This window comes from Balaenoptera borealis (genome assembly GCF_965194805.1).
Source record: "Balaenoptera borealis genome assembly, chromosome: 6".
NCBI lineage: Eukaryota > Metazoa > Chordata > Mammalia > Artiodactyla > Balaenopteridae > Balaenoptera > Balaenoptera borealis.
This window is the reverse complement of record NC_138863.1, coordinates 40,813,106-40,838,037: the sequence shown is the minus strand read 5'-3', so window position 1 is coordinate 40,838,037 and position 24,932 is coordinate 40,813,106. Positions and strand designations below refer to the sequence as shown.

Here is a 24,932-nt window from a genome sequence, read left to right as displayed (position 1 = left end):
AGATTTCTCTGGTCTCTTTTATAAGGACACAGATCTCGTTCATGAAGATTCTGCCCTCATGACCTAATCACCTCCCAAAGGCTCCATCTCCTATTACCATCACCTTGTGGGCTAGAATTTCAACATATGAATTTTGGGGGTGACACAAACGTTCAGACCATAGCAGCCTCTAAGAATATAACTTGAAACTAGCTCCTTTTTTTTTTTATTGTTGTTGTAAGTTTAAGGTGTACAACCGTTGACTTGATAAACATATATTGCAAAATGATTACCACCACAGCATTAACTAACACATCTTTTTTGTGATGAGAACATTTAAGATTTACTCTCCTAAGAACTTTCAAGTATATAATATATACTTTATAATATATACTTTTTATAATATATACTAAGTATAATATATACTTATATACTTCAAAAGTATATAAACTTTCAAGTATATAATACACTATTATTAGCTACAATCACCCTCCTGTACATTAGATCCCCAGAACTTGTTAATCTTATAGCTGGAAGTTTGTACCATTCGACTAATATCTCATTTCCCCCAACCTGCACCCAGCTCCTGGTAACCACCACTATATTCTCTGTTTCTCTGATAACTCTTTTTTAAAATTAAAATAACAACAATTATTGAAAAACTTCACTATGTTTCATTTAAATAATGATTTTTTTGACTTAAAACTATCCAATGACATGGAGATGTTATGACTGAATGTAATCTATTACATTCTAGCAGTTCTGAAACTTTTTGTCTCCTCATTTACAAGGAAGAAATCCTGGGACACTATATTGTTAGCCATAGTATATTTCAAAGTTCAACATGATTTCTAAAAATTTCTGGGAAACCAGATTTCAAAAAGAGTTTCCTTAGAACTTATTTTTACCATTGTTATCTTTACCCCCAAGAAAGAGGGAAATAGGATCTTTCTGCTTCTCCAATCCTAATGGAAGCATCCCTGTGTCAGCTTGCCTGGAAGATTAGAGACAACACTTAACAAAGGTGAAATTTACAACCTCTGCCAGGACAGCGTGCTCCTGGAAGGAATCCTCTCTCTGTCCTGTCATCAGGGATGACTGTTTACAATGTCACTTCTGTGACTAGTATTCTCACTCGCTCCTTCTATTAATGAAGATACAGTATATTAGAGTGGCAGCTTCCAAATAATTTTCTTTGTCAGGATTAAGGAAAAACCGAATTGCCCCCATTAACCTCCTCCTCACGGCAGGCTAAAGAAACCTTTTCACAATGTCACAATGTGTGCTAATGGAATTCCATATTATTTCAAAAATGATTCCTAAGGTTTGGGGAAGGAATCATATATGCAAAAAAAACCTCAGTCTGTGAAGAAAAAGGAATGAAACCTATACAAAAATATCTCACTCACAATAATTATAAGATTAACTTTATGCAGTCCCTGCATCTTATGAATAGGTAGACATACATCTCAGCGTGGTTTTCTTTAGATGTTTCAGCAAAGTAAAGTGCTCAAAATAGGCTTCTTCTTTGGTTGTCAGAAGTAAAATAGAGTGCTGACTTTGCAATCGTTGATGAAAATATACATGGATCAAAACTTGATGACTATTATGTAGAGTAATAATGTCAGATAATTTTATCCTTTCTTTAACCAATAATTGCCTAGGAGAAAAGTGAGCTCTGGTCCCTTTACTCTGGGCCCCATCCCAAACAGGAAGCCAATAGTAATTGTGATATGAAAATTTTTTTCTATTGCTTATAAAGCGGGGACTTGAAAAAAAACCAGAACGAAATGGTTACAACTCTGAAACAAGGAACATAGAATATGATATCATTAATTTTATTTGCTTTTCAGCTGTTGCTCGTTACAAAATAGATGTTCCTATGGAAAAGAAATGCTCTCTGCAAAGTCAGTTGATGAAAATGAATTACTGCATTTCACAGATGTTTTCACTTTAAAATGGAATATTATGATGGCGCTAAAACTTTTTACCACCATTACTGTAATTTGCATACCATTACTAGTGATGTTTATATTTAAAGAAGTTGAAATGTTTTTGAGTTCATCATAACCTAGTACTAATGATTCTCCGTACATCTGTGGAAAACCAACATCTAGGCAGTTTTCTCTAGCTCAATCATCTTTGATGAGTTTGTACTGTCTTCTAAAATATTCAAATAGGATTTTGTATGTGCTTAAGGATTCTGCTGTATGTACACACAATCTGCAACTTAAACGGAAGGTAACAAATCAAAATTATGTGGCAACATATGCATATACTTGGATTCTGGCATCTGCTTTAATAAAAGTATTTTAGTGGACTTATGCTATATTTTCAGAATAGCCAGATCATTTTAATTCTGGATTCATAAAGACTGATGCTTTGCTTGCAAACAATGAAGTGAATTAGCCTTAATTTAGAGTCTGAGGTTTAGAAAAAATCTCAATGCTGCAGGTGCCAATAAAAAAAGACTCAAAAGAAAATAATTTCAAATGTAAAATATTTCAGGAAAGAAATAATCAGTAAAATTGATGTAGAAATTCAACAGTGAAAACCAAAGGTAGCAAACAATTAGCAGATGTATTTTTTTTTATATAAATAACCATAAAGTGGAAGGAGAGCTCTCAGTGCATAGTTTCATTATCCATTATCTTCAAAATAAGGATAATTTTCAAAGGCCTCTGAACCATTCTGAGTGCAACTACATTTTTCAGTTTCATATTTTCCACATAATCATGAAAATATCTTACCATTAACCATGCAAATAATAGTAATGCTAAAATTATCCAAGGAGTAGCTTGCATTATGCAGCATTTCCTGTATAAACAAAATTTCAATTGCATGAACCTTCTACTTCAGTTCCATATGAGGGTGTATTTGATTAGCTTCAAGCAAAATACAAACTCTAGCTTAAATAAGTTAAACGGGAATTACTTTTCATGTAAGAAAATTCAGAAGAAGGCTATCCAGGGCTAGTATGGCAGCTGCCCAATGGCATGAAGGACCCAAGCTCACATCTGCTCTATTCTCAGTATATTATTGTTTCTTAAGGTCACCTCACGGGTGAATAAGAAGCTGGTTGCAGTAGCAACCATGCTAGATTTTCAGAAAGAAAAAAAGGGAAGAGTACATACCCTCTTCTCTTTACCAGAATTTCCTAAAGCCCAACATAGCATTTTCCCTTGCATTTTACAGGTCAGAATGTAATATCATCATCACATTCAGCTGCATATGTTGTTGGAGAGAGTGCAAGAGTAAAAATTGGAGTTATCATACTAAAGATAAAGGGAAGAATGAATATGAGGATTGCAACTAATAATCTCTGCCACATACCATATTTGATTCTATTATTCTGGGTCAAAATTCTGGGGCTGGAATATTGGTATCCTGACTCTGTAGTGTCAGATCTAGGATCAAAATCTAGAGTTTTATAACAAAATAATTTTGACTCTAGATTTTCTAAAGTGCCAAAAGTATTTTACTGCATGATGCTATTTCTTTTATGCATGGGAAAGCCCAAAACAGAGACACAGAAGAACTTAACCTTTTGACAGCCAGTATTCTCTGGTTTAAATATGGTTACTTTCTACCTAAATAAACTCATTTACTGTAAAACTACTACATGCACTTTCTGGTGTAGTCAAACCTGACTTCTCTAATCAGTCTTTCATGACACCATTTTTTGTTATCCAAAATGTTTTTTCCTTTCTTTAAGAAATTTTTCTCCTCTTGCATATTTTGAGGTTTAGTTCCTGTGTTATTTCAAAGCCTTCTTGGAAAATAGTAAACTGCGGTTAATAGGGTCTTGGAAATCAGGCATTCTTGGCTCAAGTTCTAAATCCATCCCAACCTAGCTATGTTATATTTCACAAAAACTTCAAGCTTCAATTTCTGCATCTGTAAATGCAACAATAATAGTACTTACAATTTAATATCATTACAAAGTTTCATCAAAATAATGCATTTAATGTATTTGGCACATTGTTAGCTACATAATAAGTTCTAAATAAATTTATGCTACTATTATCCTTAATGTTCCATCCTTCATTGATTTACCTCTATGATCCCCTATAGACTTTATAACTAGAATTACATAATTTTAGTGTACCTTTATTGTCTACTATGTATTTAGTACTCCCTCACATATTAATTTTATCTCCCCAGTAGTCTATGAAGTCTTTGTGAATAAATTTAAGGCATTATATCTTTTCAGCATCTGTCACAGTATCTAGCAAATCATTCAGTAGAATGAGATTTATTCTGTGAGAACATATGCTTTAGAACTCTTGATATGTATGAAATGTTTTATTTTGAGATTATATGAATGGATAGTACATGGTTTCTGATATCAATGAGCTCATAATATATGAAAGCAATGAGACACACTTAAATATAAAGAAATGTGATAGTGAATAGGTCACCCTCATGACCTAATCATCTCTCAAAGGCCCCGCCTCCAAATTACAATCACATTAGGAATTGGGACTTAACATATGAATTTTGAAAGGATACAAATATTCAGTCTATAGTAACCATTTAGTAATTATAAATAACTTTGGTCTCACTCATCAGAATAATACCCTACACATTGAAACCTGTATTGTTTTATTATTTGCCATTGAGCTGATTTCTGTGAAGCTTGTCATACATTCTCTTAAAGTATCCCAATAGTTTTGTAGGATGCTGCTGCATCGTCAGAGCTTATTGTTATTTTTTTACCTAAAGATGAAAAACAATCCCTTGACTCTGTTTTTCTAATCCTAAGATTTATGGAATTTAGGAAACCAGTTCATACATAGAATAGGAACTGTGAAATTGGCAGAGTGAGTATCATAAAATTTATTTTTGTACTTTCTATCCTTAGCTCACCACTCATCTCATAGGAGACTCATAAACTATGTTTTTGTATTGAAATAATAAAGACAATCCTATCTCTTATAATGGTAGTGCACAGTCTTGGATGCATATTGCATGACAAGCAATAGAAATGGGCCACGTCTCAGGGCTAGAAGTTGAGGGAAGGATACCGAGGATTTCCTTTTGGTGCTCAAAGTCGGACAGGTCCTACTTTGTAGGTCCAACTAAGAAAGGATGAAGATATTTCACCAAAACAATCTCAGAATTTTATATATTTATTTATTGGCCATGCCGCCCAGCTTGTGGGATCTTAGTTCCCAGACCAGGGATTGAACCCGGGCAGTGAAAACGCCCAGTCCTAACCACTGTACTGCCAGGGAATTCCCGTCAGAGTTTTAAATTAAAGGGATTTTTAAATGGGAAGACATTAAGTAAATATTAGCAAATTCAGGCAGAAATAAAAATTCCTCAACATTTAGGGACTGTATTTTCATGAAATTTATAACTAGCTGATGTCACATGCATTTTGTCATTATTTCAACTTTGCATTAAAAATTAAAAATACCAACATAAGTACTTTCTATGCGATTATACAACAGCTGTTATGTGAACGTTAGCAAGGGTTGACAGTTACTGTTATTTTTTTGATAATTGGACTCATCATAAAGCAACCTGTCTGGGCTGCTTATTACATGCATCCTGGTAACTTTGGCTACATTATTTGTGGGTTTTTTGAAGTAAAACTGTCTTTATTTACACATCACACAACAGTCTGTAGAGAAAATGCAAAGAAATCTATAAAGAAGCCACTAGAACTAATAAGTGAGTCCAGCTAGGCTGCAAGACACAAGATTAATATACAAAAATCAAACTTATTTATTTGTTTTTAAGCTGTGAAGAAATTTCAAAAGTTGTGCGTAGCATTTACTGCAAGTGTCTGTGAAGAATCCATTAACAACCACTGAAACCATGGTCATACCTGAATTTTATTTTCTTAAAGGGAAGTACACTTAACTGTAACATATTTTGCCCTGAACTATGTGTGCCTCATCTGTCAGTCAGACAGACATCTCACCACTGAATCTGATGAAATATATAAGGCTTTTTTAAAAAGTGTTTGGTTGACAGGAAAGTTTGTTATATGTAAATCTGACACTGCAGTTTAGTGTAACAAGGTTTTGACTGACAGGTTAACAACTAAGCTATCTACTGTTAGTCTGTGTTGCTTTATACCATTTCCAGAATTTAAAAAATAAAAAAATTTCTAGGATTCTAATTCCTACAGGAAAAAAAAAAAAGCAGGCTTTTCCTTTTCTTTTTGAGGAAAGCAGTAGAATAAATCAGACGAAAAAGGAGATAAAATTATAAAGTTGAAAAGGAACTATTTTGATCACACTAGTTTGGAAAATTTATTTTATATTGTTTAACATTTTTAGAGTCAGAAAAATCACAAGAATTATTGTATTATAAAAGCTGAAAAAAACAAAACAATAGGGGCTTCCCTGGTGGCGCAGTGGTTGAGAATTTGCCTGCTAATGCAGGGGACGCGGGTTCAAGCCCTGGTCTGGGAAGATCCCACATGCCGCGGAGCAACTAGGCCCGTGAGCCACAATTACTGAGCCTGCGCGTCTGGAGCCTATGCTCCGCAACAAGAGAGGCCACGATGATGAGAGGCCCGCGCACCATGATGAAGAGTGGCCCCCACTTGCCGCAACTAGAGAAAGCCCTCGCACAGAAACGAAGACCCAACACAGCCAAAAATAAATAAACAAATAAATAAAATATGTTATATTTAAAAAACAAAAAACCAAAACAATAACAAAAGAACCGACAAATAAATAAAAAAGAAAAATAAACAGTCCTGATACTATTTAGATGTTTATATAATGATTTATTTTTATGATTTATTAGTAATCACCTCATTTTAGCTACAGTTCAGATTTTGGTTATAAAAAATTATAAAAATTTGCTGCAAAAAGTAAGTAGCAACTGCACATAGATTATTTCCACTGTTATAAATTCAGTTTTAATGCAGGTGCTTATCTTTTTAATTTAGTTTTATTACAGATAGAATATGTTTTACTTTTATATTCAATTATGTGCCAGAAGAAGAGTAAATGTTATATATTATATATCAAAATAAATTTCATAATAATCATGCATTCTTTGTGTAAAAACTTCAGAACATAATGATTTCATTTTAATCAACAATTGTGTTTTTGTTTGGCATAACTGAACTGATTGATACAAATCACTTATAATAATAGGTAAGCCATATTAGGACAAAACTTGGAAGAATGAATGTGCTTAGAAAGAAAAACAACAACAAAGAAATAAAGTTACTCTTCTGAATAAGAGGAAAAGGATAAAATTGCCTTGCAGAGTATTAAAATATAATATTTAAAGTTATGTTTTAAAGAAAAATGAAAAAACATTTCATTGATTCTTTTGTTAAAGAAAAGGGAAAATTCAATTCAGCTTTTTTTTCTCCCATACGACACTCATGCTTTCTATTGTTGCAAAAGTGGAGTTTATCGGAAAAGGATTGGGGCTTCTCAGACTCTGTGCATCACCTAACATGAAGTTCATCTGTGAGAAGTAGCAAGCCCTAAGCAACAGTGGCTTATAAAAAAAACAAAATCAAGGGTTGTCCTCTGCCCCTGAGAAACTTTTATCATTGGTTTACCTAAAAACTATTTAAATACTTAAAAAAAAAAAACTAATAGTATTTACTCAAATTTTCTTAACTCTGGGCTCTAAACATGCTTACCTCCAACAATCATACTCCCATCATTCTCATTCTTTTGCTCTGATGGACATGTGTTCATAATTGCGCTTCCTAAATTTTGGTACTAAGAACTAGTAAATCTAAACAAAAACAAGAATAAAAAAAAAAAAAAAAAAAAAAAGAATAAACTTCACTCAATTACATCCTTGTATAAGCAGGAATAAAAGGACCAAAGATCTGAATATTCCCAGGAATACTGCAGTATTCCAAGGTACCCACCTCAGTTCTTTGGATAGGAAGAATTATTTAGCATTAAATAATTGCTAAGTGAATGAATGAGAGTTTGTATCTTTTTTTTTTTGGCCGTGACGCTTGGGAGATCTTAGTTCCCTGACCAGGGATTGAACCCAGGCCCTTGGCACAGAAAGCACCCAGTTCTAACCACTGGACTGCCAGGGAATTCCAGAGAGTTTGTATCTTAAGGAGATAAAACCCACAAAAAAATTGACCAGAATTCTTAAAGGTCTTTAACCCCAGCTTGACACAAATTCCAAAGACCCGGAAATCCATGCCTAAGCCTTGGGAGAGGTGTCTGTACACAAATCCAAAATGCAGAGTGAAGGGTGGTGGGGCATTGGCAGCAAAATGATGACTAAAATGAAGAGTTGGTCGAGCGTTTGAGAGAATACCCAATTGTACTTTAGAGTTTATCTTTAAAAAGTGTTTTCAGGCTTCCCTGGTGGCACAGTGGTTAAGAATCCGCCTACCATTGCAGTGGACACGGGTTCGAGCCCTGGTCTGGGAAGATCCCACATGCTGCGGAGCAACTGAGCCCGTGCGCCACAACTACTGAAGCCTGCGTGCCTAGAGTCCGTGCTCCACAACAAGAGAAGCCACCGCAATGAGAAGCCCACGCACCGCAACAAAGAGCTAGCCCCGCTCGCCACAACTAGAGAAGGGCCGCGCAGCAACGAAGATCCAATGCAGCCAAAAATAAATAAATAAAATAAATAAATTTTTTAAAAAAGAGTTTTCTCTAGGAGTGCTAATATATTAAAAAAAAAAAAACCCACACACACAAAACAAAAAGTTAACAACTACAACAACAAAAACTAGCGTGTGACTGAAAAGCAGATGATGAGGGAGCAGGCACTACCAGCCAAATAAAAGAATAAAGAGCATCTATCCTATTTACATACAAAGAATTTTCTCAGAAAACCCTGTCACACTACCCAGAAACAAGACAGATAAATTTTCTCTCTTGCTTCTTCCCTGATCCAAAGCTGTTCTTTCTTTTTTTCCTTAGCTTTCATTCCTTAAGAAATTCACCTAAGTTTATATTTTTATCTGATTTTATGGATTAAAATATTTACACTTATCAGGAGATTAGGAAGAAATAGAGTGAGAACACATTATGACATTGTACTCCAACAACCCCAGGGATGGTCATAGGTAAACATGCACTTCCAAAACTCTGAGCAAACAGAGGTTGAAATAGCTATTCCTTCTGCTTATTCCTTCTCTATGTTGCCATTGACAGGAAGGCATTGTGTTCTGTGGGTACAGCTGCAGGATGGAGGCTTATTCCAGGCTCTGCGGTCTCTCTGGTCTCCTATAACACTGTCCCTTCCCTCTGTCCCTTCAGTTCAGCTGGTGACACCAGCTTCCCTGTGCAACTAACCTCTGGATAGTTTGCCATCCCTTGCCTGTTCTCTTTCACTCTGCCCACACCTCTGTAAATAGACCCTTAATTAAACTCTCCTCAATTAAACCCCTGGAGGCTGCCATCTACATCTCCCTAAGGCCAGTCGGAACAATTTTTGACATGTACTTTCTTCAAAGCTTAATACTGATGCCATGATTTCTCACATGTGTCTCACTTCTTTCTCTAACAACTACAAAAATAGCACTTATTTTCCTGCATGCAATGAGATAATCAAATATGTATTTTTGAAAGAAAGCTGGAACTGACAAGAAGAATAAACAACTTCCCTTGGGATTGATAGAAAAAAAAATCATGCACTATTCTTCTAAGAATAATGCCATAGTTGTCAAATGAATTATTCAGTAAAATATATTTACTATGTTGTAGCAAGTTTTACATGACTTAAACTCTCTCTAATTCCAGGGGGAAAAAGGCAAGAAGGTAGATATTTAGTGTTCCTGTGTATGTGGTATGAGTGAATATGTGTGAGTGGGTATAGAAAGATCTTAATACTAATAATTTAATATAATATGTTAAATAATTCTATTTTCATGAATCCCAAATCATCTGATTCTTGACAGAGGATAAAAGTTAGATATATTGCAGAACCATTAATGATGAATTGAGCAATTTAATTATTGAGATCTATTGGAACCTGTGATGAAGTGTATATTGAATTTTAAATTAATTTATGAGAAATAATAAAATAAAATTGTGTTTTTAGTGCCCCCTCCATTGCATTTGTTTCCCAAATTTTGGTTATATGAGGGTGTCTAAGTTTCCTCTAAAATTTCATAGTGTTTTGAATTTCCATAGGTAAGAGATCTTCACTTTTGAAAAGAGACAAATTATGAAATAGAAAATTATAATTTTAGTATATATGCATATAAGTACTAATCACCAATCCTTTGAGGTTTATAGATTACATTTTCATTAATGCTATAACCTTTATAGTATTGTTCAATAAATTCTAAATCTTCTCTTTGGCACCATATATATGTACACAGATGAATTTTCCCTTAAAACTAAACTATACCAACAGATGAAGAAATATATTTTGGGTTAATCTTGTTTATTGAGTTCCCAGTTTTTCCACATAGATATTCCTGATAAGTAGGTTTTATGTCAATGAGAAATGCATTTTTAGGAGTTTTGGGAGGGTTAAAGAGGAATTTCAAATGGCAACTTTATATTTGGCAGTGACTGTCAAACATTGATACTGCTCATTAAATAATTGCAATAACTCAATTTTTAAAATTCCACTACTGTAAAATTTCAGTTTTAAGAAATATTGAAAATTCTGTAGCAAACAGGAATATATAATGATTAGATTAAATAAGTTAAATACTCACAAAGTGATATAGTAAGAGTTTTGAGAAGCAGAAATTAACAGATCATGTCTGCTAAGAGCATACACTTCAGGAATGCTTATGTTGGACAGCAGTTCATGGTTTAGCGGCTTTACATGCTTTGCTTTGATAAATCCTTTGGAATGAGACAGAGCAGGGAGCTCTTCTAACTTAAAAGGGACAGAAATCAATGGTTGGATTTCAGAATTACTTCTGTGAAAAATCACTTCCAGCTATTCTACCCACAGTCCCTAATGCTGCACTGTGGAGCTTCTAGAATCCAGTGTTTTCTACATCTGGCTGAGCATCAAAATCACCTAAAGTGCTGCATCTCAAATATAAGTGCACAGGAGTCACCTGTGGACCTTGTTAGGAAGCAGATTCTGACTCAGTAAGGCTAGAGAATCTTTATTTTAAAAACAAGCACACAGGTTTTTCTATTTCAGCCATCCTGCCTTCTTTTTGAAAATTAAGGCCTCAGATCCCCTGAATACAAATTGGGGGTCTAGCTCCTTTTTGTCATCTGAATTTCAATCTCCTACTCAAAGGTCTAGTCATAGAATTGCCTCAGTGAGACCAGAACACTTAAAAGTGTCACAAAAAGCACAACTTGCACACTTTTCCACACACAATTAATAATAGTTTCCAGGAATAAGACAGCATACATTTTAATACTGAAAAATCTCACACAGAGTTGTATGCAGTTTTAATACTCCTACATTTAGGTATATCTAAACATCAAGGTTACATAAATGAAATAAATCCTGAATAGCTTTTTAGGGCTATAAATGACTATTTAAAATATTTCCATATACATACATATATATGGAAATACATACATATGTATACATATACACACACACACACACATATATATATATATATATATATATATGGCTCATTCCTTAATTACTGACAAAAATAATTTCCATATCGGAAAATAGCATATCATATAACCAATAATATGTTTTCCATTAGGTGTTATTCACATGCCTTTTGTTCTAGAAGATGTTCTAGAGGATCATCGAGAAGACGTTTTCTTTTCCATCAAAGCTGATTTTTATTAAAATCAAAGCACCAGTTGACTCCCCCAAATTGAAAACACCAACGAAGACTACTGTCTCAGATATCCTTCACAATAAGAGGAATCTTCATGGGCAGAGAAATCTGTGATCTGATTGGCTAGCATTATCCTCACTCAAGAGCATGAGCCACCAACCTGTGAATTTTAGTAAACTCACACCAAAGATGAAGGGGCAATATAAATGAAAAGACATGGGGCTTCCCTGGTGGCACAGTGGTTGAGAATCTGCCTGCTAATGCAGGGGACACGGGTTCGAGCCCTGGTCTGGGAAGATCCCACATGCCACGGAGCAACTGGGCCCGTGAGCCACAAGTACTGAGCCTGCGCGTCTGGAGCCTGTGCTCTGCAACAAGAGAGGCCGCGATAGTGAGAGGCCCGCGCACCGCGATGAAGAGTGGCCCCCGCTTGCCGCAACTAGAGAAAGCCATCGCACAGAAACGAAGACCCAACACAGCCAAAAAATAATAATAATAATAATAATAAATAAATAAAATCAATCAATCAAACATACGCATAAAAAAAAAAGACATGCACTCTTAACTTACGTAAGGTGATACAATACTTAAAAAATATGTATGTGCATGGTTATTTAAAATGAGGGCCTCTATTTCAATAATTAGATGGTTGAACTCATGGTTATGTCCATAATTTTAATGGCCAATCAGATCACTCAATTTCTCTCATTCATAACATATACCGATAAACAGAAAATAAATACTTCTTCTATTTAGAACAAAAGGACACATAAAAAAAGGATTCATGGGGAAAAAAGCACAAGAAAAACTTTTAAATATTTTTAAAAATAATTAGCAACAATTGTGGTTGATAGGTGTAAGTGTTTGAATGTACAGACATCATTCATTTACCCATTCATTCAGCACAGAGTATGTGTTAACTATTTTGTGCCAGGCACTGTTTTAGGCAGTGGTGATTCATAGGCAAGGCAAGCAAAATCTCTGCTACCATGAACCTTATATTCTACTGGAAGAAGCCAACTATAAACCAAAAAATGTGATATTATATTTAATTTTATATATATAATGAGAAATATTATAAAAATAAAAGTAGTGGAAGCAATTAGAAAAAAATGCAATAGTTGGTATATTTTTGAACTGGCGATAATAGAGTAGACAGAAGAATGAAGTGAGGGAGAGGGGTATGTGAGTATCCGGGGGAAGATCATTCTAGGTAGATAGGACAGCAAGCATGGAGGCTCCAGATCAGGAATATCCTTGAGGACTTGAAATTAGAAAAGAAAAGCCAGTGCATCTGTTTGTGTGTGTGTGTGTGTGTGTGTGTGTGTGTGTGTGTGGTTGGGGGGGTGTGGAGGTGTGGGGGGATGAGGGGAGTGGATTATATAAAGTCTTCAGGTCATGAGAAACATTTGGTTTCCACTCTAAGTGAAGCTATTGCAGCATTTTGAGCTGGATTTTTAAAAGACCAATTGCCTTCTTGTGTGGAAAATAAATGAGGAAGAAGAATAAGTAAAAGGAAGAAAACAAGTTAAAAGGTTGATGTATAAAAAATAAAGCAGGAGAGCGATGGTAGTAGTTTATAATAGAGTAGCATTTGGAGGGGGATTGAGAAATATTCAGAATTAAGATATTTTGAAAAAAAATGGCAGATTTGATTTTTACCATGAGAAATGGGAGATGACTACTCATCAGTAGTTTTTTCATAAATCTTTACCAGAAAATAACTTTTTAATAGCTGTCTATTGCAAAAGCATTTAGTTTTAATAATTAAATATGACAGCATAGAATATGACACGTTATACACCCTTGCTATTTTAAAGCATCTTTGAGTAATTTAGGTATTTATTTTTCAGAAAATTGTTAAAGAAAAATGGACTTTCTACATTATGTTTTGATTGATAATGTTTCTAATATCTAATTTTATCCACACAACTTATGTATGTAGGAAAATAATTCCCCCCCTTAAACTTCAAGGATATATGGGCAGGGTTTTTACTTGGTTGTTTTAATGATAATAAGATGAGTCAAGTGAAAATTAGTGAGTTAAATATCCTGAGATTGATGAGTGTTTTCAAATACAATTTCCTCTGACAAATATAGCTTCAATTTTAACTGAACACAAATACTATATCAAAAACATCTTTTCAAATGTAATTTCAAATGATAAACATTTTAAGAAATGGATTTATAAAAAGAGGATTGAATATTACAAAAAGAGGACTGTCTTTTTTATTAAACAGCCTTAGAACAAAATTTGACATTATGATGACCAAGTTCAGAGCAACTATAGCTCTAACTTAAATTGTCTGGAAACAGACATCTAACTATTCACCAATCTTGATTCTTATTTTTCTCCAAACAAAGACAAAGGGATATCATGCCCTTGCAGTACAAAATTCCTTCTCAACGGCTTTATTTAACTTTTTTTCTCAAGATTTTCTCATTTACTACTAGTTGAAACTTATTGCCCCTGAATTCCACATCATTTTAATTAAGGTTGAAATACAGAATCTGACTCTTATAATAATTTACTTCCACATCATGAATTCATCTCTGCGCTCAAAACCATAAAAAAGTAGAGAAGAGGAAGCAGATATTAATCAAATAGAGGAAAGCAATGGAAACCAGAACCATGTTCTTAGTAGTCATATTCACCATTTTTTATAATTACTGAGAGATACTCAGGAATATGTTTCATATGAAGTCTCTCAAAAACACTTATGTTTAATATAGAAGGCATAAATCTCAACCCACAAAGAAAGAAATAAAAGAAACAGAATATCCTTTAATTTTCAACATTTCTTTTTTTATGTTTATTTCAAGCCCCCCTTTCAGTGGGATGGCAGAAACTTAATTTCAGTCAATGCAAAGTGTAAAGTCTTCACATTTTCCTGAGTATGTCTTTAAACTACCAGGACACTGATATACTGCCAAAGAATTGGGTGAGAGCCTTTTTCATCCATCAACCATCTCTCCCTGTATGTGGGCATTGAGAAGACCCACATTCCAGTTTCTCTGGTTCCTTCAGAAAACTCTGTTACACACAAAATGAAATCTTAAACAACAAATATAATTTTTGCATTTTCTTTCAATAATTCTTTAAATTTATGGCTCTCATTCTTTTGCTTAATCATGATTTCTTTATATTGACACCATGGCATCTTGTAACTGTGTCTAATTTTCTAATACAGTATAATGAAAAAAATTCTCACAAAATACCTTCTCTTTCACATATCCATAACTAGGGGATAAACCTATAATGTCAGTTGCTGTTATCTATTAAGGACACAACTTTAAGAAATTCCTTCTCAAATGATTACTGAAACTTTACCTGTTCATTTATTATTCAAGGACAACAAGGAGAGATTTTTCTCCATTTCTCCCACTGCCGTGTTTAGCTAGAACCTTTACTATCACAGCCATCAACTGATCTCTAAGACAGGACTTTGGCTCCTCGATCACAATTTTCCTCCCCATTCTTATTCTCTAATTACTCCCTTGCCCCTGTTGATGGCCTTTACAACATCTCCAAATGAGTAGTTTTATAGCCCATTGCTCAATCTCAACACCCCTAATCAATGGGCACAATTGAATCTGGCCATTGTTCAGAGCTACTTTAACCTCCAAGATTTTAAATTCATCCTTGCTTGTTAAGTTTTCTTCCAAGGGAACATGATCTACCTTAAAATACTTAATTATAATCTCCATATGAATAATTCTAAAACACACCTTTCTGTTCTTATCCTTTCTCCTCAATCACGACATCTCTTTTCTGGACTTATAAGGGATGGCACAAGTAATCTAAAACACAAATGATTACCTTTCTTATCAAAATTCCTTCTCTATTTCTATCCTATATTTAAGTTTCCTTCCATCTTTTCAGTCATAGGGGTAAGAAATTTAAAAAATATGTTTAACTTTCAGTGTACCTTTCATATTTTTCTCTAGTCTATGTTTCCTATGAAATGAACTAGATTTTTTCCCTATATTTTCGTAGTTCGGACCTCGTCTTCCCTAATCCAGTAATTAGATATTTTCCTAACTTTTCACCTTATTTTCCGTCTCTTTTCGCCATACGTGATCTCGCACAGTGCTATCATGGTTGCTTTTCCAAACATAGCTACATCCCATCACACCACTCTCAAATATAAAAAGCCAATAAATTCTTCCTCTTAGAATTAGAATAATTAGAATAAATTAGAATAAATTCCATTAGAATAAATTCCATTAGAATAAATTCCATTTCCTTATGAGATTCAAAGATCTCTCTGATCTATACCCTTAGAATAAATAGAATAAATTGCCATTAGAATAAATTCCATTTCCTTATGAGATTCAAAGCTCTCTCTGATCTATACCCTTCACTAGTGGGCTATAACCTCAAACCTCTCAGAACATTTTTCTTAACATTTTATATAATTTCTAACCTTCATAAACCTTTTAGTGATCCTCACTTAGACTGCCATTCCCTTTCCCCACAGCACTGTCTGTCACAGATCATCTCACTTAGTAATTTTATCACTTTGTATTAGACATACACATGAATATGCACACACACTCACACTCGCAATTTTGTATTTTCGAAAGGAGTGTGTGGAATGGCTTCTGCAGTAGTCTAAATTGCAGACTATCATGTCCATCTGTATATGTTAAAATAACTAAAAACTTTTAGTGCAAGCTAATTAAGAAAGAGAAGTGACCTAATGATTTAGATGTTATGAAGAAAATACATTGTGTTGCATTCTTAATGTCACCACTCTCCAGCCTCTGGTCATATGGTGTGATACTTTCCAGTCACGCATCTGGGCTCTAAAGATGGTTTTGGCCCCCCTCTCCTTTCCAAAGATGCACTGCTGTGGTCCCTCCCGGAACAAGACCAAGTTCTGCAGTTCTCTCAAAGTCTGCTCTTGAGGGTGAGGTCTTAGGGACAGGAAGGCAAAGTGAGATTAACCTCCAGGAAACATCCTAACAAAATGCAGGTTTTGAAAAGTTTAGTGGTCTTGGTCATGACTAAAATGCGAACCTTTCTTAGAGTCCCCTCCCTTTTTTCTACTTCTTTTGCACCAGCACAAGACTATCCATAAAGCTAGTACTTCCCATTGGTTTAATCCTTCCAAAATACCTGTCAGAAAAGTGTAAGTCAAATTATTGTTTCAAATGTTATATCATACTTAGGGAGACATTTTATTAATCAAGACATTCTTTTCTGTAGGTTTAGATGATTTATACAAGGCAAAAATATATAAACTCTAAACATGGGTATTTTTCAGAATGTATATTTTTGGGAGAAAATCACATCAATAGACCTTAGGACAAAAAACAACAACAACACACATTTCACTTACAGTGGCTAAAATAATAAACAAAGGAACAAACAAAAAATTAAAACTAAGAAATCTTACAAATATCAATACATTCATTGCTATTTACTTAGTGAAGCATAGATTAAATCTCAATAGATTAAAATGTTTGAATCATTAGATTATGTTGCAGTGAAGTTTGAGATAGAAAATAAAAAATTTTCAAAGTTCCACATCTTATGAAATGGAGGGTTCAAATTGAAACTAGATCAATACAGATTATATTTATCATTCAATAAGAAAGTAAATTGTTACTTATCTCTGACAGTGGGAGAAGCAAGGAGACAAAAAATTTGTATGTGAATTAAAATTTAGCTGATCTTCTTGACTTTCTTCTCTCATTGAAGTAGGACTATATATGTATACCACTAGGAGAAAAATGTTGTACGGTATATAGACAGATAGAACAATAGATATACAGAAAGAAAGAAAATGAGAGAGAGAGCCTCTGGGGAGGATAATTGTTCTAATACATTTTTTTAAAATATAAGATTAAAAAAGTAAATTGTTTTATTTCTTAGTTATAGTAGTACTTTACTTAAAGCTGCATTTCCAGTATACCATGTGGAACTTACAATATGTAAGTTTTCTTACAAATGCCACCAGCCACATGTTATTATTCAAATTTAAATTAAATCCATTAAGATTAATTAAATTAAAAATTCAATTCCTTCATTACATATTTTGAATTCTCGAAGCCACATATGACTAGTGGCTACAATATTGCACAGCTGTGGACAGCATTTGTAAAGACTATTAGATACTACAGAATTCCTGAAAGCACATTGAACTTTTGCATTTGAAACAAGTCCTTGTATTTTTTTTTCTTGAAAAGACTTGTAATGAGAAATTTTCTAATTTAATTCTAGTAGGCAAAAAACAATTAATTCAGTTAAAAAAAAAAAGCTTCATTGATTTTCAGGTCTTCTCATACATTTGGTAACCATACCTCAGAGAACAGGTTAAGGTTAAAAGGGAAGTAATCTCTTGTTCAAAATTGAACATGTCATGAAAAAGCTCAAAGATAATAAAAACAAGAAGACTGTGATGAGCACCAATATTCTTCACTAATTAAAACTTTTAAAAACGTGTTTATGATTTTAAGATCTTCTATAATTTACAAATGGAACTACTAAGCAGCTTTTGCATGTTTATACGGTGTTGGTAAAATTGGCTCCTTTTGGATTTTTCAAATGGCATAGGACTGGGCCTCTTAAAAGACTTAACTAATTGAATAAATTGCTAAATAATTATGATCTATAACCTTCATTAACATCACAAATCACTGTCACATTCTCATTAATTCTAGTAATTGCACTTTAAGAACTAACAACTATACTTTATATTTATTGCATACTTACTATGTAGATTATCTCATTTAGACCTCATTACAACACTGTGTTTATTATCTCTATTTTCTGATGCAGAAATCAAGATTCAGCATTTAGTTACCTTGATGAAGGTATTTCTAGAAAGTAGTGCAGCTAGGTTTCTAAATCTGAAAGTTTACCACTATTACTCTACTTGAAACTTTCCATGATAATGCTGATACTTCATTTATTTATTCAACAATGATTTTTCAGCACCTTTTGTGTACGTGTGTGTATGTGTATACACATATACATACTAAGCACTGTTCTTTTCTTCCCTGGGGATATAATGAAAACACATACGCACACTTTTGAAACTAAATTAAAACTTTACATTATATATTTTATGAGGATAATCTAGATATGAATTGTAAAATTTAATATTTTTCTGATGGTACTTTTTTAATAAAATGTTTTAGAGCCTGGAGTATTTGAGTCCCAACAATTACATGGCTTGGTTATAGAGGAATTGCTTTGCTTATATGTAATTTTGTTTTAAGAGGTAAATCAAAAATAAAATATTTCACTTTTCATAATAATAAAAATAATAAATGAAACTTTGAACAAAATTATTTTCAAAGGCAATTAATTACAAATATCTAATTTCACAAAACGCCAGCTTTGCTAAAATTCTGTCACTTGAAAGTGACTCCAATCTGAAAGCCTAGTACCTAATATTTAGTATGCATGTGACATATTTGTGAAGACTTAACTACCTGAATAATGTATTTAATCAAGAAACCTAAATGCAACATGTTTTGCATGTCTGCTGATTAGAAAAAACATTATCAGCTCCCTAAAAATTTAAAACTAAGTTCTAATAGTATGCATAATGTTCATTTAGAGTTTAGATTTCAAGTACTGAAATAAAAGTTAAATATAAAAACTCCAGTATGCTTTCTGGTCTAACTCATTATGCATTTCTCCAACTCCATAAACACCAGTGAATAAGAGATATCTCTAAATTAATGAAAACAATATGTAAATTTTTATCATAGTTCTTAGGCGAATAAAATCCTTTTTTAAAAGACCTGTTTCCTCTTCTTCTTTTCATCTGAACTGTTGAAAGAAGCCCTAATAAACATGAAAACTGCATATGGAACTGTTCTACAGTATAACATGATAAAAAGTTTCCCTGGATATTATATTATATTTGGGAAAGAAAGAGGTCACAAATGTGAATTTTATGATATGCCCCTACCAGTTAGATTATTTGAACTCCATTTCATCCTTTTCTCATCCCTAGGACATTCTCCTCCTCCAAACAGTCCAAACATAAGGGACTGAAAATGCCAAATATCTTCAAGATAATTCAGAAAGTGCAATATTGCCCCCGTTCACTGATATAATTGCCTTGGCTGTTGTCAAGATGCCTAACATTTATTTCTCTCCAAGACAGGTCATTCTTTCTGAGCGCTTCTGAATGCATCCTTCAGGAGGGAGTACTTCCTTTACAGTGTGAATTCTAGGAAATCCTAGCACAAGCTACCCCACATAAATAACTCATATGGTAGAGGTAGATATTTCCTAATCTTCACTCTAGAACTGCAAATTTCTGAGTTTAAGATTTGGGGCCTTATTTCTTTAGAGGGATCTAGAATGAACCTCATACAAAGAGGGAACCATACTCACTTCTCATCTGAATTTTCCAGGCAGCTTCTACTTCCCTCACCAGTATGAGTAGTTAATTAGTTACTAATTAGTAAAATAGTTAATTAGTAAGCTAATAAATTAACTGGCTTCAGTCAAGATTTACCATATGACTACCATGTTCCAGGCACTGTGTTTGGAATGACAAATATAAAGGTGAACCAAATCTGCTTTGTCCCTACCCTACTGAAGCTTAGTCCAGTGGGACAGAAACAATAATCAAATAAAGGCACAATTGACAGGGGGACGTCTTTGCTTAGAGGTTTTGCATGTTCTCCTCTTCCAGAAAATCTTTGCAACACTTGCAAAGTTCTGAACAATCTTCCTGCCATTGGATGGAAAACAGAGAACACAAAATTCCTAATGACACTTTTGACATTCATCTGAAATGTAACATGCTTCCTCCTTGTCTCTTACTGCTCAAACTGTACTCCTGTCAACATATTAAAAATTCTAGTTGAATCTTTGAGAGTGTTAATCCCCCATGAGTGGAAATGGATTGAATAAAGATTTTGGTGTGTTGGCCAACTAGAACAATCCACAAAATAGCTAATTCCCTCAATCCTTCCCATGTTTGGTGAATTCTGACTGGACATCCATATATGGAATCCTTTGCATATATAGTCATTGTGCAAAATGTTTTTCTCCCAGAGTACACAAGTAACTATTGGAACCTTATAAAATCATATCTTATCATGTATGTGATATCAAGATTTCTGTTTTCTGAATTCAAAGGAAAAAATTCTTAATCACTACTTCCTAAAGAGGTAGTACATCTAAGTGACTGCATATTCTTCGAAGTAAAAAGTACATGGATTTTATAATAATTTTCACAACAAACATATACAGTCAAGTCACCTGAACTCTCTATGCCTTCACTTTCTCATTTACAAAACAGGAATAACATTTTGTAAAATAACATAATCCATGTAAAACATTTGAAGCGGTATCTTGCACATAATACATATGCAATTGTATTGTATTATTTATATTAAGTACATATTAATTGATATGTAACAAATACTGTGTACACTAATTCCAAGGTTTTGCTTTTGTGATAGTTCCCGAATATGTTAAATAAATTAAATTCATTTTTATAGACATACACCTTTTAAAATTCCCAGAAAGTCCCCTTAAACACAGAAGATATTTAACAAGTAAGCAGTTAATATATTCTTGAAAATATCAACTGTATTATTGCAATATGCATTGTCAGGATAGCATGTAAACTATTGCCTTTTATGCACACTCACAGCCATCAGCCATCATTTATGGGAAATAACTCTTCTATATTGTGAGCTCTACTTCATTTATCTTTCAGAATTTCTTAGAATAACTCCTTAAACATTTTAAAAAAGTAGCCCCATTCTGGCTTACCTTGGAGTTACTATGAAAAACATGAGTCAGCAAAGTTTTCAGCATCTATACACGTCCCTTCACATCAGTTTCATTTACATTTCTCTGTTGGCCACATTTTCCAGTCCTGTAATAAATATTAGAAATACAAATATGAATATATCCCCTCCTTGCCATAAGGACACATCATCCAACAGACAGATACCTATGAAAGAGCATCTAAAATAAAAAGAGGGAATTCTGGATTAGCATCACAAAATGTACACAGAATAAGTAGGATATATTTAATTAAACCCTACTGACTGAGCCAACCATAATGAAATATTGATAACATTGAAGATGTGCTCCAAAGGAGATAAGTTGAAGGGAGAGTATTTAAGGAAGAGGGAATAGCTCAGTTAAGGTAAGAAGATGTTAAAGTCTGTGCTGTAGTTGGGGGAGTAGTGAGTGCTTCCGTTTGGCTCAGTGTTGAGCACCTTGGAGGTGGGACAGGCAATAAAGCTGCAGTACAAATTGCAGTTGAGTGTGAATCCTATAAGAAAATGCTAATATTTACAAAAGTATTTTATGTAAATTAATGTGGAAATAGACTATAGCATAGACAGCATGAGGTGAGAATTTAATATGGAAATTGCAAATGAAACAGTTAAAATTAGACATCGATAAACAAATAGTGGGAACAGACATTGGATTAATGGGATTAAGGAGAGAGAAAGGAAGAAAGATGTTACCAGATTTAAAGACTGATTGGACCTTGGAAGAGAAAGAAAAGGGAGAGAGAGAAACACGAGAGGAATGAAAATTGTGACAGATTGAAATGATTTGGGATGGAATTTTTAGTTCTACATATCTTGTATAATATGTAATACCTAGTCACAGATCAGATAATATACACTAACACTATTTCTATAATAATCAATTTATATTATATGTTCCATTTTCATTCTGCTACAGAGATAAACTTTCATATACCTTAGTTAATTCTAAAATAATATATCCTTTAGTTCAATATTCAATTATATTCATGTATAATTATCTCAGGCAATGCCAGAATACATTCAATCTTTCTTCTTTATTCAAACATTTTTTTGTCTTCCTGGTATATTAGTTACATTTCTATTTTCACCAGGTTTTATATGTGTTTGTATTCCTATGATATCAAGAAGTATAGGAAGGGTGATTGGCATATGGTCATGTAGATTTTAGGAAGGTTTAAACACATGGTGCATTTATCAGCACACAGGAAGCTCAGAAATTGGGCTCACATGAAAATCATCTCCGGGGGAAATCTGAAGTGAACACTTTCACCCCTCATCCAGCCAGTGGGTGCAGGAGCTGCTCACACCAGCTTCCAAGGGCCAATTATGTGCAACTCTTCCCATCTCCCTGTTTACTGGCTTCATATCAGTAGCTTGAAATCAGCAATGGTGAGACTTTCATGCTAAGGAAATTTTAGCAACTGCTACATGTAAAAGTCCTCTTCCCTTACCACCAGAGCTGTTTGCTAAACATTTCCTAGCCTCCCCTAGCTATCCTACTTAGCCATTTCTCCATTCTTCTTCCAGGACCCAACAGCAACAAGCATGCTTGTGGGGTCTATCACTCAGAAAAACCCCAGTGATAGGTGGGTATCAGTTCTCTCAATTCATAAGCAATTCCTAAATTTCCCTGAAGTGTTTTCTTACATACTCACCCCTAATCTTTCAACTGGAAATCATTCATGGGAGGAAGGATAAACTTTTCTTCAACTCTCTGTCACAAAACTACTCTCTTCAAGAAAACTTCATGGCAAAAGCCAGAGTGCCAGTTCTGATTATGTCAAACTCTGTTTGACCTAATGAGTTAGAATTTGGTGACGTCCACCCCTCCCCTCACCCATACTTAATTGTACATGTAGATGAGAAGAAATATATTCCATGTCCCCAGTTTCTGCCTTACATGAGATTTAAGTTTAACCTGATGATGAGAAATGCCACAGAAATATAGAATTAAGTTCAGTATACATAACGTATTTTATTTCTTAATCTGTCATAAATGTTATTTATTTATTTATTTATTTATGTGTTGCAGCACTTTATTTTTTTTTAATTTTTATTTTATATTGGAGTACATTTGATTAACAATGTTGTGTTAGTTTCAGGTGTACAGCAAAGTGATTCAGTTATACATATACATGTATCTATTCTAAATGTTTTTTAAATTTTTATAAAAGCTAGTAAGAAAATCAACACTTGGAACATGTAAAAATTATTTAATATATTAATTAAATATTTTAATTTATTTAATAATATAATTGTACTCAGTGAGTAGATACTCTATGTCAACTATTTGTTACGTGCTGTATGGTATGATTACTGACCTCAAATGCCTAACCATTTAGTACAGAAGACAAAATTTAACTACCAAAAGTTTAAATAATAAAAGAAGTTAAGTAAAAATAAAATCATTGAGAAGTTTAATAGATTAAGATACCGATTTGGAAAATATAGGGCTTCAACCTCAATACATAAGGCAAATACTAACAGCCATAAAAGGGGAAATTGACAGCAACACAATCATAGTAGGAGACTAACACCCCACTTTCACCAATGGACAGATTATCCAAAATGAAAATAAATAAGGAAACACAAGCTTTAAATGATACATTAAACAAGATGGACTTAATTGATATTTATAGGACATTCCATCCAAAAACAACAGAATACACATTTTTCTCAAGTGCTCATGGAACATTCTCCAGGATAGATCATATCTTGGGTCACAAATCAAGCCTTGGTAAATTTAAGAAAATTGAAATCGTATCAAGTATCTTTTCCGACCACAACGCTATGAGACTAGATATCAATTACAGGAAAAGATCTGTAAAAAATACAAACACATGGAGGCTACACAATACACTACTTAATAACGAAGTGATCACTGAAGAAATCAAAGGGGAAATCAAAAAATACCTAGAAACAAATAACAATGGAGACATGACGACCCAAAACCTATGGGACACAGCAAAAGCAGTGCTAAGAGGGAAGTTTATAGCAATACAAGCCTACCTCAAGAAACAGGAAACATCTCGAATAAACAACCTAACCTTGCACCTGAAGCAATTAGAGAAAGAAGAAGAAAAAAACCCCAAAGCTAGCAGAAGGAAAGAAATCATAAAGATCAGATCAGAAATAAATGAAAAAGAAAAGAAGGAGACAATAGCGAAGATCAATAAAACTAAAAGCTGGTTCTTTGAGAAGATAAACAAAATTGATAAACCATTAGCCAGACTCATCAAGAGAAAAAGGGAGAAGACTCAAATCAATAGAATTAGAAATGAAAAAGGAGAAGTAACCACTGACACTGCAGAAAAACAAAGGATCATGAGAGATTACTACAAGCAACTCTATGCCAATAAAATGGACAACCTGGAAGAAATGGACAGATTCTTAGAAATGCACAACCTGCCGAGACTGAACCAGGAAGAAACAGAAAATATGAACAGACCAATCACAGCACTGAAATTGAAACTGTGATTAA

At 33.7% G+C, this 24,932-nt stretch overlaps 2 long non-coding RNA genes across 2 annotated transcripts in view; one reads left to right on the top strand and one right to left on the bottom strand.

The window, feature by feature from the left end:
* Positions 1-24,864, bottom strand: part of LOC309631263 — a 1,125,924-nt gene extending 1,101,060 nt beyond the window's left edge. Inside the window, exon 1 of the long non-coding RNA XR_014246158.1 lies at positions 11,894-24,864. This is a non-coding gene — a long non-coding RNA (uncharacterized lncRNA). The remainder of the gene's footprint in view (positions 1-11,893) is intronic.
* Positions 674-24,402, top strand: LOC309631274. Its single transcript, XR_014246169.1, has 2 exons — positions 674-7,685; positions 7,720-24,402. It is a non-coding gene; the product is annotated as an uncharacterized lncRNA (long non-coding RNA).
* Positions 24,865-24,932: the final 68 nt, after the last annotated feature.